Source organism: Panthera onca, chromosome C2 (genome assembly GCF_046562875.1).
Source record: "Panthera onca isolate mPanOnc1 chromosome C2, mPanOnc1 haplotype 2, whole genome shotgun sequence".
Classification (NCBI taxonomy): Eukaryota; Metazoa; Chordata; class Mammalia; order Carnivora; family Felidae; genus Panthera; species Panthera onca.
In genome coordinates, this window is record NC_138347.1 from 44,432,186 (window position 1) to 44,446,054 (window position 13,869).

General features: G+C 32.7%; 1 pseudogene; it reads right to left on the bottom strand.

Moving 5' to 3' along the window:
• Positions 1–4,054: 4,054 nt before the first annotated feature.
• Positions 4,055–4,209, bottom strand: LOC144612843 (U1 spliceosomal RNA; annotated as a pseudogene).
• Positions 4,210–13,869: the final 9,660 nt, after the last annotated feature.

Here is a 13,869-nt window from a genome sequence, read left to right on the forward strand (position 1 = left end):
GTACAGAGCCCTACGTAGGGCTGGATCATGAACCACAAGATCATGACCTGAGCCGATGATAGACACTTAACCGACTGAGCCGCGGAGGCGCCCCCAGTTGATAGCATTCAGATTGCTTCCACTTTTTATAAATATCATAAATAATGCCTCTATGAAATTAATGTATAAATTTTGATGTGGACATATGTTCTTATTTCTCTTGAATACATACCTAGGAATGGAATTATTGGCTCATATGATAATTCTAGTTATCTTACTGAATGTGAAGTGATCCCTGATGGTAGTTTTGAGAGCATTTCACCGTGGAGCATCTTTATGTATGCTTATTGGTCATTGTAAACCTCCTTTGGAGAAATCTCTAGTCAAATCTTTATCCTATTTTCTTTTTAATTGAGTTGTCTTTTTTTGGTTGAGTTGTAAAAGTTCTTTATATATTGCAGATACTAAGCACGTGTCAGATTTATGATTTTTAAATGTTTTATCCCATTCAATAGGGTTTGTCCTCCCATTTTCTTGGCAGTGTCCTTTGACACACAAATTTTCTAATGTGATAAAGTCTGATTTATCTATTTTATCTTTGCTGTGTATTTGCTGTCATATCCAAAAGACATTGGTTAGTCTAAGGTCAGATGGTGTTTCACCCATTTCCTTCTAAGAACTTAATAGTTTTAGCTTTCAAATTCAGATCTTTGATCCATTCTCAGTTATATTCATATATAATATATGTTAGGGGATACAAATTTATTCTTGTGTTCATGGATATACAGTTGTAATAACACCATTCATTGAAAATAGTTCTCCCATACACACTGAATTGGTCACCTTGCCAAAAATCAATGACCACACTGTACTGATTTGTAATATTTTGCTAGATCTAAAATTGTTCTTAAAGAAAAAAAAAAGCCTTATCTAAAAAAGCCTTATCTTAAACAAAAGCCTTAACCCTTTGTGGGATTTCTATTGGAAATTTATCTACAAGTCAATTTGGAAAGAATTGACATAGAAATGATAAGCTTTCTAATTCATACACATGGAATAACTCTCTGTCCACAAAGGTTTTTAATTTCTCCCAGAAATGTTATTTTTTTAGTTCTGTATATACAGGTCTTATATTTATTTCTGTTTAGTTTATTCTAAGTAGTTTATGGTTGTTGGCATCATTAATGGTTTTTAGCATGCCATTTGAATTAATTGATGCTACTAAAATTATACCTTGTAACTACTAAATTTAGTAGTTTTAGTAGTAATTTTAGTAGTTGTTTTGAGGATTCCTTAGTATTTTCTATGTAAACAGGTATTCTGAAAATAGGAAAAAAGTTTTATTTCCTCTTTTCAAATGATTATGCTTTTCTTTAATTTTCTCACTTATTGTAATATTTAAATACTCTAAGAAATGTAAAATAGATTTAGTGTTGACAAGAACCATTGACACATTCCTGGTCTGAGAAGGAAAGTACTCAACATATAAATAGTTAACATAATTTAATTGTAATTATTCAGTGTGAAATTCTTTTTTAAGGTCATGAAAGAAATATTAAAAATTCATATTTAAAATTATCAGATAAAACTTCCAATTAAATATTGTAGAAAATATCACTTCAGTTTGGCTAGATAAGTTAATGAAGATCTGATAATTTTTCTAGTGAACATTTCCTTTTATTGAGATGTATACATATAATTCCACAAGTACAAACAAACAAAATATTACAATTTTCAAATAAAAGAAAATTGAATTGTACTTTTAAATGAGAATATTAATTCCTCACAATTAAAGGTATAGAGATTCTTCTCTAAAATTTCACTAAATCTGATATCATATTATACTGAAACTTAACTTATAAATTCATAAATTGCATACATGGACTCACTAGGGATTAAGCATACATTTAAATGTTACTCTAATGGTTAAGTGTCTTTACACATATAACACAGGCAAGATACACAAAAAGGTAATATAAAAATAGGAACGTAAAATGAATAGCACAGTGCAGTGTTGTACAGAGCACGGATTGTAGATCAATACAGCCTCCGTACAGATTTCCCTGGTAAATTCGGGCAATTTAGTTTCTCTGTGCCTGAATTAGATCATTATAAAATAAAGATAGTAATAGTCCTATGTAAAGATAATGAGTGATTTAGTTGTGGAGAGAATTAAGTTATGTGCGTACACATATATAAAATCCTGATGAGTGTAAATGATACATGGTAATTACTATATAAATGTATTAATTATTAATACCTTCTTAAAATATTTACATACCAATTAAATTAATTATATCTCTATAAGGATCAAAGGCATTCTCATTAATATATTAAATGCCAACTTCACATAAATAGTTGCAAAATTTCAAAATGTAGACCATTCTGGGTATGATTTTGAATGTTGCTATCAGCACAAGTCATGTCCATTTCACCTCAGTTTCTTCTGGAATATTCCACTATTGTCTTATTTCTGTGTTTTCATGATATTTGATGACTAATGTGTATATATATATATATGTATACATGTGTATATATATATATATATATATATATATATTTTGTCAATTCAGTGTATTTTACTTCTACCGATGAAAAGTAAGAAGCAAAGAAATCACAAAGAGGGATAATGTATTGATAACCCTTTAAAAGTTACTTAAAACAATCAGTCTATGATTTTTTTAGGATGATTTCCTGACATATATTACATTACATTTTATGGGTTCTATTTTCTCTTTTATATTTGATAAACATATTACAGCTTATTAAATTAAACTCCCAATGTTTGTAAGAATATAAAACATCAGTTTTTATTTTCCTCTGACTGCTTTAAAATATTTATATTATTTCAAAACAATTTGGACATGAAAAATTAAAGTATTCAACACTTTGTAATTGTAATTAGTGACAGAGAGAATTAATATGAAGGTAGCATTCAGCAAGGCAGCTGATCTTGACTGTGTACCAGAATTGTGGTTAACAGAGTGAATGGAATAGAATTTGCTCAGGCCATTTTGTCAGTGTTTTTTAAACCCTGGACTGTGACTCTATGTCAGCATGGACTGTATGATCACAATTTTTACATGAAATAATATTTACTATTTGATTAACTTTGTCTACATTCTATGGATAGGGAATAGTGTTGAAGTTGGGGAGACTTGAGGAATGTGAACATTTACTAAGGGCTTATTTTGTTTGGGGCTACTGTATATGGATATTCATATTTTACAGGTAAATAGCATTATGGTCATCAATACCTTAAAATATACTGCATTAGGTGCATTCCAAAGTTGTTTCAATAAACATAGATTATATGGGGTGCCTGGGTGGCTCAGTCGGTTAAGTGTCTGATGTCGGCTCAGGTCATGATCTAGCGGTATGTGGGTTCGAGTCCTGAGTCAGGCTCTGTGCTGACAGCTCAGAGCCTGGAGCCTGCTTCAGATTCTGTGTGTGTGTCTCTCTCTGCCCCAATCCCACTCATGCTCTGTCTCTCTCTGTCTCTCAAAAATAAATAAACATTAGAAAATAAATAAATAAATAAATAAACATAGAGTATATGAGAAAACTTAATCTTCACTTATGATGCCAGACAAATGTTTGAGTTCAACTTTTATGTTTGTTTATATTAAAAATGAAAAAGAATTATATTATTTTGAGTTCACTATTATTTTTTGGCATCATTTTAATCATAGCATTCTGGAACCAACGTTATCACATGCAAAGGATAACTTGATAATTGTTCTCAATTTTGCAAAGCATAATTTGAAGGTTGAGAGGATAGAGTGAGAACTATATGATTGATGGCAATCTTTCTTCCTCAGATATTTTCTACTCTTCTGCAAGACTGAGATTCAGAAATGTCAATCTTATCTTGTTTATTACTTTTTCCATGTAATACAAACTCTCCTCTTAACGTCCTTGCAAATGAGACAAACACCATCTCTTAACTAGCAATGCTGTCCCTCGTGCTCACAGACATACATGATTATGATCTAAGCAGATGCGACCTCTGTGGTCTAACATCACTGAAGGTTTTTTTTTTTTTTTTTTTTAAATTTAATTAACTTTTTTAGGGAAAGGTAGAACTCAATCCCCCATTACCATATTATCACAAATTATGCAGTTAAATTTCCCACATTTGGGGAAATCACAGGGGCAGCACATCCAGACTGCAATAGATAAGCTTTGCCCTGGAAAAGCCACCTTCCTGATCATGTGCTATGTGAGTATCACTGACGTCTTTTTATGTTATGTTCCTAACTCCACGCATTTGCCCACACCGTTCACGCTGAAATATTCCATCCCCAAGTGTTACTTGATGATGACTTCTCAGTATACATCTTTGAGAAGTTTTTTTAATTTTTTATTTAAAATATGATGACATGTTGAGCATCTGTGCAATATTTCCACTTGTTAAATAATGAATAGCAAGACATGTAATTTTCTACAGTTTACTTCTGTAACAAGCATAGGGAGCATAGGAGAAAAAGCACCTCAAATTATACAGAAGAACATATTTAAATATCTTTCTTTCTTCAAAATTAAGTAGAAAAATCTATTTAAATGCCTCCTCTAATCCATTAACTGCCCTCTAACTCTATGTAGTCTTGGACATATTCCTTAATTTCTATGAAAATTATATCCTCATCAGTAAATGCTAAATTATAGAAGAGCAAATGAGTAAGTATTAAAGTGAAATTTTAAATGGATAAATATGCAGTTATAGTTTTCAAATATATTAATTGAAATATTGCAACACTCTTTCTTTCACTAGTCTGAATGTTCACAGAATTTAAATACACTTTCTAAACCAGTTGAGACATAGATGTTTTAATAATAGAAATAAATGATCAAATTGAAACCACAAAATTTTCATCTTTAATAATGATTTTAATAATTAATAGTTATAATCAACATATAACTTTTGAATTAAACCATTAGCAGGAATTTAAATCCAAAGATAAAAAGGTTTATACTTGTCTTGAAGCAAAGGATATTTATTTATTTGCTTACTTAGTTCAAAGTGAATTAACATTTCACTTTATTAAATAATCGAAGTTGCTCTGTATAATATTTTTGAGAACTTAACTCTATACTCTGAATTAGTTATAATTTCTCTGGAATACGATTGCTCATGAACACATTATTTTACTATGCACTTAAGAAAAACTACACTATTTTTTGTAAATGTGTTAACTCAAATTAACCTCCACTTGCAATTTTGGGTCTGCTGGTCACTTCTGAAACTAACAGCATCCATGCGGCAAACTGTCCAAAACACCATAATGTAATCAGTAAATTCATTTTTATTTAATTCATGCACAGAATTATGCTAGGATGTGGATTCTAATGAGAAGAAATACAAATAATGAATACTTTGTGATTATTGATTACCCAGGCATTTAGTTAAATGGGGCCTATGAAGTGCTCATTCACATTGTATACAAAAGTTCAAAGAAGGGCAATTTAGAGTCAAGGGCCCGATTTATTTTTGTCACCAGTCTTAACTCCTTCAAGCTAAATTTAAAATAACTGTCTCTTAGAAAAGATTTTATATTTTAAGAACTCTTTTGAACAAACTAATGACAATTAGGAAAAACATTTTGGAAACTGCCCAAAGTATTTGTCCTTATAGCTTGTTGACATAAATGTCATGAGAAATATTCTATATTCTCTATTTATATTCCAGTGGATACCTGACTGTAATATCTGCCAAATATTCCTGCCAAATTGCAATCTTATGAGGTTCAAGGATGCTAATTAGTTGTGTTTGTTATTTTTGTATAATAGAAGTTATAACTTTGTATTCAATTGAAGAACTAAGAAATAAGAAGACTCAAACTGACCTGTATAGTTATGATTCACACACACACACACACAAACACACACACACACACACACACACACACTTATTACTAAAAAGGTGTTATTAATATCTTTTTGATCACAGTCTCACATCTTAAAATGTAGTCTTGAATTCTTAGAAGAATGTATTTGTTATGGACAGCCACAACTGAGGGTGAGCAATCAATATTTTTTAAGTGATATTAGGGAAATTGTATAGGAGGAACAGTGGCATGACCCACGAGTATGCTAAAAATATAACAAATATATCAGCTGAGACTAATGATCCATCTAATCCAGTATTCTTTATATTATGTTTACTAAAGTTAACTTAATTGTTTTATGAGCTCTAAGTTAAATGATCTTCCATGAGTCTCTATTATGGTGATCTCTATCTCACAAGGCAGGACTATTGTGCATTCATAATAATTCGATGTCCAGAACGTCCAGAGTGCCACCTGCACTTCTTACATGAGAATCTTCTAGTTCAGAGTCTTAGACTAAAGAGATTTGATTTTGTACAGGAAGGACCTATTTTTAGCTAGCAATGTTATACTCAAGCTAATGATTTTAAATATTTCCTCCAAATTGCCATTGTTTATAGATGTTCCTGAGTTTTGTTGCTTGCAACTTTACCACAAAAATCATATTTTGTTAAAAGTCTCTTACGTTAGTTTGTATTTATTCAGTATTATTATTTTTTTTTTGGAGACCTTAATGCCATTGTTTCCTGGTAGTTTCTTTCCAAAGAAATGTATATTTTTCTGTATTATAAGCATGATTGAATATAAAATAAGCGATTAAAATTTAAAATAATGCTCTTTTAGGGGGCACCTGGGTGGCTCAGTCTGTTAAGCACCTGGCTTCAGCTCAGGTCATGATCTCACACTTTGTGGGTTCAAGCCCCAAGTGTGGGACCTGTGCTGATAGCTCAGAGTCTGGAGCCTGCTTTGGATTCTGTGTCTCCCTCTTTCTGCCTCTCTCCCACTCCCTCTCTCTCTCTCTCTCTCTCTCTCTCTCAAAAATAATTAATAAACATTAATTTTTTTAACAATGCTCTTTTGGAACACCTAGGTGACTCAGTTAAACACTAACTCTTGATACCGATCTTGAGATTGCAGAGACTGAGCCTGGCCTGAGCGCAGAGCCTGCTTGGGCATCTCTCTCTCCCTCACTCTCTGCTCCTTCTCTGCTTGTGCATGTGCTCTCTCTCTCTCTTTTCTCAAAATAAACAAATAAATAAACACTTTAAAATAATCCTCTTTTGAAGAAAAAGTTTAAAGTAAAAGTCCAAAAAAGACAGAAAGGGATAGATAGATGCGTGATTTGATGATAGATATGATAGATAAACAAAAGGGGGGTGAGAGAGAGAGAGAGAGAGAGAGAGAGAGAGAGAGAAGGAAGGAAGGTAAGAAGATGAAATTTATCACAAAATTAATTTTGATTGCATTCAAGTAATGTGTAAAAAAAATACTATGGTGATGTTGCTTTTATTTTTACTTTATTATTTTTCCCAATTGGATATCATCAGCATTTTTTAAAAAATTTTGCTTCAAACTAAATGCTACAGAGCACTACTTTTAGATATTAGGGCAAAAATAAAAAAGACAGGGCATGTATGTATGTGTTAAAAATAATGAAAAAATGACTAATGTCCAACATTCTAAGGTTGGAAAATAAACTGAAACACTTTTATGTTTGAGTGTAGTAAAATAAACTAAAATTACTAACTTACTTGGCATCTGACAATTTCTATTCCTATAAGGTTCTATTTCTAGGAAAGAAGTAACTAACACACTGTTTAGAGATTAAAAAAAAAAAAGAAATCGGATGAATCTGGGGTTCAGGCATCCAGATATTAAAATAAACTTATTGAGAAGTGTGTATGACCATGATTACAAATACAGTCCTCTGAACCTGAGTATGGCAATTAAAAAAAAATAAAAATTGGACCTGATGACTCTAACGTTCTTACCAGCACCAGTGGTCTCATCACACAGCCATTACCAATATCATATGTTTTTACTCTGGTGGTTGGATATCATCCTGAAAATATTTCAAAGTAAAATTTACCAAAGAATGAAAAAATTTTCACAGTACTGTGAAAGCTGATATGTTCTAAGACAACTACAATATCTCACCCTGTAGGAACTGTGTACTTTGACTAAAACAAATGTTAAGCTTAATGAAACAATGTCAGTATTCACGCTGGGGTAAAACCTGATGATGCTACACTGGCTGAGAGAATGATGGACCTGACACGTTATTATAATATTCATTTTGATGTTAAAATTTCAGTTTATGTCTTTAAATCAGGCCAGAGACAATTTATGCATACCCATGTTTCTCCATTCTGTCAGTCATTATCTCTCCATTTTAATGTGTGGCATCTAGCATTTAATTGACTTTCTAAAAGGGACTAATTAATCATGAAATAGGTTTTAGCCAGGTTTTCAGGTTTAAATTCATTTATGCCATATCTACTTGAAAGCAAAAGATTACACCTGACTGGAAAATGAACTATGCTATTATCTCACTAGAGAATGATGCAGTAAGAGTCATTCTCTTGAAAACAGTAAGGATTCCTTCAAACATATGTTCATGATTAAAATTAGGTTCTGCTTAGCATGGAAACTGTGAATGATACATTAGCACTTCATTCTTCATGAAATAACCCAGTTCTCACGTTCAGGATTAAGGAAGATTTTATTTCAGGAGATTATATTTTTATTAAAGTACATTGTTCTGATATAATTAACAGGTTTTGTCTGTGTGTGTGTTTTTAAGGAAGAGTATATATCCTGGTTTTTAAATACTATAGAGGTATAAATAGAAAATAAATAGAAGTGATTATGCCTATTTTTTCCCATTAGAAAATCTAGTCAATGTTTACGTTTCATGTGATTGTGAACCCAGAAGAAGGTTAGCTTTCCCTATTCCTTTCCATTAACTGTAGACAAGAAGCATAAATTTCAAGGCCATTGGATTCTGTTAGTTCATTATTTCAGAGATTACATAGAAAATGGTAAACTTCAAGACTTGGTCTTCCCCTCTTCCTATAATCCCCTATCAAACAGAAGAGCAGGAGGAATTCTTTGTAAATAATTAAAATTTTCAAAGGTAATTTTTGCTCTGGACTCTGCTTCCTAATTAATGATTCATATACAATATAGTAAACTTAGCAAATATAAAAGGTAAAAAAAAATAATGAGATAAAAAAAAAGTAAAAGTCTCCAATATAACTAATTACCAAAACTATTGGTAACATTTTATTAAATGCCTTACCATTACTTTTCATGATTTACCTTGGAAATTATTTTGTTCATTTACAAGGATAGTGTTATTATGTTGGTGATATTTGTAGTCTGTTTATTATAATTTACCCTATATACACCCATTCCTTAAAACATTTTCTGTAAGATGATTTTGATGGCAGCAAAATATTCCAGTAGTTAATAACTTACTTAAAGATTTCTGCCATATTTTTAGATATGCATAAAGCTTTACTTACTATTGAAAAAAATAACAAATTTAATGTCTGATTAATATTTTAGCTTATTTTTTTATAAGAAGTATGACTGTGTCTAAGAACATACCCATATTTGATGATCTTGATATGTATTTGCAGTTATATTTAGAATATATCTTAGTCTCACTTTGATATTTGATTTTATGCTTTCCATTTGTAGAGCCATCTATGTCATGGATTGTGATTTAGTGCACATTCTTCTAAGAACTTCAGTCTCCCCTGCCTCTCAAATGACTATCCAAAGGCCAGTCATAGTCTCAAGAATTAACGTAAATTGGATCAATGAGCTGTCATCTAGACCATACTCCCCAGTGCTATTCTTAGAGTTAGCTCTGAAAGAAAATGGCTAATTGAGATTATTTCATTAGGCAGACATTGGAGTAGTTAAAAAGACTGAACAAAGAAGTCACTCCACTGGCAGGGGAATAAATCTACAAGTGAGTCCCACATAAAGCCACTGTTCAAAAATCTATTGTACTAATCTATTGTATACATTTGTCAATAGAATGTATAACACGATGAATTATTACATAAACTTGGGCTCTTATTGATAATAATGAATCAATATTGGTGTACCACTTATAAAAATATACCACACTAATGCAAAACATTAATTATAAGGGAAATTGCTGAGGTAGGGGTGATGAAGAGATAAATGGGAATCCTTTCTCTTTTTCACTTGATGTTTCTGCAAACCTAAAACTGCTCTACAAAATAAAATCTATTAATTAAAAAAAATCTATTGTACTAAGTTACAGTATAGTTGTCAAAAGAAAAAAGTGCAAGACAGAAGAAAAAATGTTAGTAACTTCATATGAAAATTTAATGAAACAATAATAACTTTTTTTTTTTTGGAGATTGGAACACTGTGGAACTAAAATATAAAACAATAATAGAGGTAAAGTACTCTTCATATACTTTCCCAGAGTAGAATAGTGGTATTCATTAAACTTGGAGACTTAATTTTTTTAAGTTTTTTAATGTTTATTTATTTTTGAGAGAGAGAGAAACAGAGCACAAGCAGTGAGGTGGGGGAGACAGAGAGAGACATAGAACCTGAAGCAGGCTCCAGTGTCTGAGCTGTGAGCATAGAGCTCAATGCAGGGCTCAAACCCACAGACCATGAGATCATGACCTGAGACAAAGTTGGACGCTCAGCTGACAGCCACCCAGGTGCCCCGAGACTTGAATTTTTACCAGTCATGTTAAACATGATTGTTTATAGGAGTCCCTGGGTGGCTCAGTTGGTTAAGCATCTGACTTTGGCTCAGATCATGATCTTGCTGCTCATGGGTTCAAGCCCTACGTCGGGCTCTGTGCTGACAGCTCAGAGCCTGGAGCCTGCTTCGGATTCTGTGTCTCCCCCTGCTTTCTCTCTCTCTCTCTCTCTCTCTCTCTCTCTCTCTCTCTCTCTCTCTGTCTCTCAGAATTAAATAAAAATTTAAAAACACAAAAAACATGATTGTTTACATTTATTAGAACCACTAAAAATAGCAGGTATACTACATAGTGCTTGCTTCTGCTTGAAATGCGCTTTCCACAGATCTTAACATGACTCATTTTCTTTTTAAGGTGTTTTCCTTGAAGTACTCCTGGGCCATCCTAATTTTCAATGCTTATTTATTTTTGAGAGAGAGAGAGAGAGAGTGGGGGAGGGGCATAAAGTGAGAAGGGCAGAGGATATGACAGGTGCACTGACAGCAGAGACCCTGATGTGGGGCTCAAACTCAGGAACCTCCAGATCATGACCTGAGCCAAAGTCATGACCTGAGCTGAAGTCAGATGCTTAACTGACTGAGCCACCCAGGCACCCCTCTAGTCAACCATTTGCCATTCTTGGTCTTCTTTGTGTACTTTATTTCTTTTCTTTTCATACTGTTCACTATCACCTGACCTGATATTGCATATTCTGTGGTTTCCTTCGTTTCATCTACTCCAGGAATTGGAGCTCTGTCAGGAGGGGAATTTTACATTTGTCATTTTGTTTTCTATTCAAAGTACTTACAATGTTTCAAGGCAAATAACAAATGCTCAATATAGGTTTACTAATGGAATCAAAGAATGAAACATATTTAATTAATTAATCTCTTTAGTCATATTGATTCTTTGTCTTTCATCTCTGACTTCTGGAATTTTTTTTTCTCAAATTTGCCTTTCATTATACAGAATCAAAATACAGCAGTGTTAATATGGTTGAAGTCTTTACTTTTTTAAAATTTGCAATATCAACATTTACTTTTCTTGATTTCTATTCTGAAGTCCATAAGTTGACTATTTTTAAAATTTTTTTAATGTTTATTTATTTTTGAGAGAAAGAGGGACAGAGTGTGAGCTGGGGAGGGTCAGAGAGAGAGGGAGACACAGAATCCAAAGCAGGTTCTAGGCTCTGAGCTGTCAGCACAGAGCCTGATGGGGGGCTCAAATTCACGAACTCTGAGATCATGACCTGAACCGAAGTCAGAAGCCTAACTGACTGAGCCACCCAGGCACACCTTTCAGTTGAGTATTTTAAATTTAATTTTGTTGTTTGACTACCTCAAGTATCACAAAATTGATTCTCCCATTTTTTATTTTATTGAATATTTGAGATATTTTGGCCTTTTTCCTGTTTCTTAGAATAAATTGCAAACAATTCTTTTGCAAATATTTTGAATGATTAATTAATATTTTAAACTTGGATTTCATAGGACTTATTATGTTTTTTTTAAATTTTTTAAAAGTTTATTTTTGAGACAGAGAGAAACAGAGCACAAGCAAAGGAGGGCCAGAGAGAGAGGGAGACACAGAATCTGAAGCAGGCTCCAGGCTCTGAGCTGTCAGCACAGAGCCCAATGGGGGGCTCGAACTCACAGACTGCAAGATCATGACCTGAGGTGAAGTCGGACACTTCACCGACTGAGCCGCTCAGGTGCCCCAGGGCCGATTATCTTTTATGAGCTGATGTTTTGTAGAATCTTTTTTCCATTTCTTAATTTAATGCACATATAATTTGATATATTAAAGGCAAACTATAAAATATTAGGTATTTTCATTTGGTTATATTTATTTCTCATGTTACAGAGCTATACCTGCAGTTGTCATTTGATATAAAAGGAAAGATACTATTATCAAACTATAAGGACAGGACAAATTTATTGATATAGTAGACTCAGTCATACTCGAAAACTCTGAAAGCTACTTTTATTTCAGATTATTTAAATAAAATAGCACCTATTGAGATAAAATTAATAAAGTAGTATGCCATGTGAGAGGTAGTCATAATTAACAGCAAAAAAGAGGTAATAAATTTCAAAGATTTTACTCTTTAACATTGTTGTGTAACTCTTTATAAATGGTTTTAAAGGATGGATTTGATCATTTCACTTTAAAGAGAACCAAATAATATTTTGATAGAATTTCTGGCTATCCTGCAACCTTTGAACACTGTAAGCATATTTGGAAATTTGGAAATTTGCATCTTCCTTGCCAGATTTTTCTAAAACAAATCTGTTCTAGACCTTAGTCTCAAGGTAGAAACCAGATTTTTTTTTTAAATGATATTTCTCTACTTCCTTTCAGTTAGAATGCTGGCACATTATGTAGGGCTTCTCCTACACGATGTGTCCATGCAAGATGTCCATGGGAAACAGAGCAGACTTGAAACTCCTTTTGCTTGTGAATTTGATAGCAAAGGTATCTGACTTTCGGGAAAGGCTGAGTTTACAAACTCAATTTCTCAGTGCAAAAGTGCAATTAATGGACAGCAAATCATTTTTTCTGATATTTGGTGAGGCTAAAACAGTAAAATTGCCTAAAGCCATTTCTATACAGGATTTTGTACATTATTCCTAAAAATTTAACTTAGAACTTGGTTCTCTTGTTTTTGTAATTCTTTGAGACACCCAATAAGATGTTTCTACTTCTTGATTAGCGATTAGCGTCAGCTTTTTCTTCCCTTTCGCCTGAATAAAAACCTAAAAAAAAGAAAAGAAAAGTTCCTTCTCTTTTCATATGCTTCTCTATTTCGGGATATTTTATTCTGTCAATATGTCTGACTCTTACCTAATTACTATGACCATTTCATAAATATTGGTGGGACTATGGAATTTACATTCTTTTTTTTTTTTAATGCTTGTTTATTTTTGAGAGAGGCAGAGGGCGGGCGGGGTGGGGGGAAGGCAGAGAGAGAAGGAGACAGAATCTGAAGCAGACTCCAGGCTCCCAGCTGTCAGCACAGAGCCCAATGTAGGGCTCAAACTCACAAAGTGTGAGATCATAACCTGAGCTGAAGTCGGAGGCTTAACTGACTGAGCCACCCAGGAGTCCCAGGAATTTGCATTCTTAAAGGCTTCTAGTATTACTTCAGGGTGGCATAACAATATGTAACAACTATACTTCTAATGAAAAATAAACAAGGGTGATAAATATGAACATAATGATTGGAAAATATTTTCAGGAGAATCATCTATAAGTGGCTAATCACTGAAAGAATGGAGGCAATAACAAGCCGAAAGAAAATTTGTCACACTCATTAATAT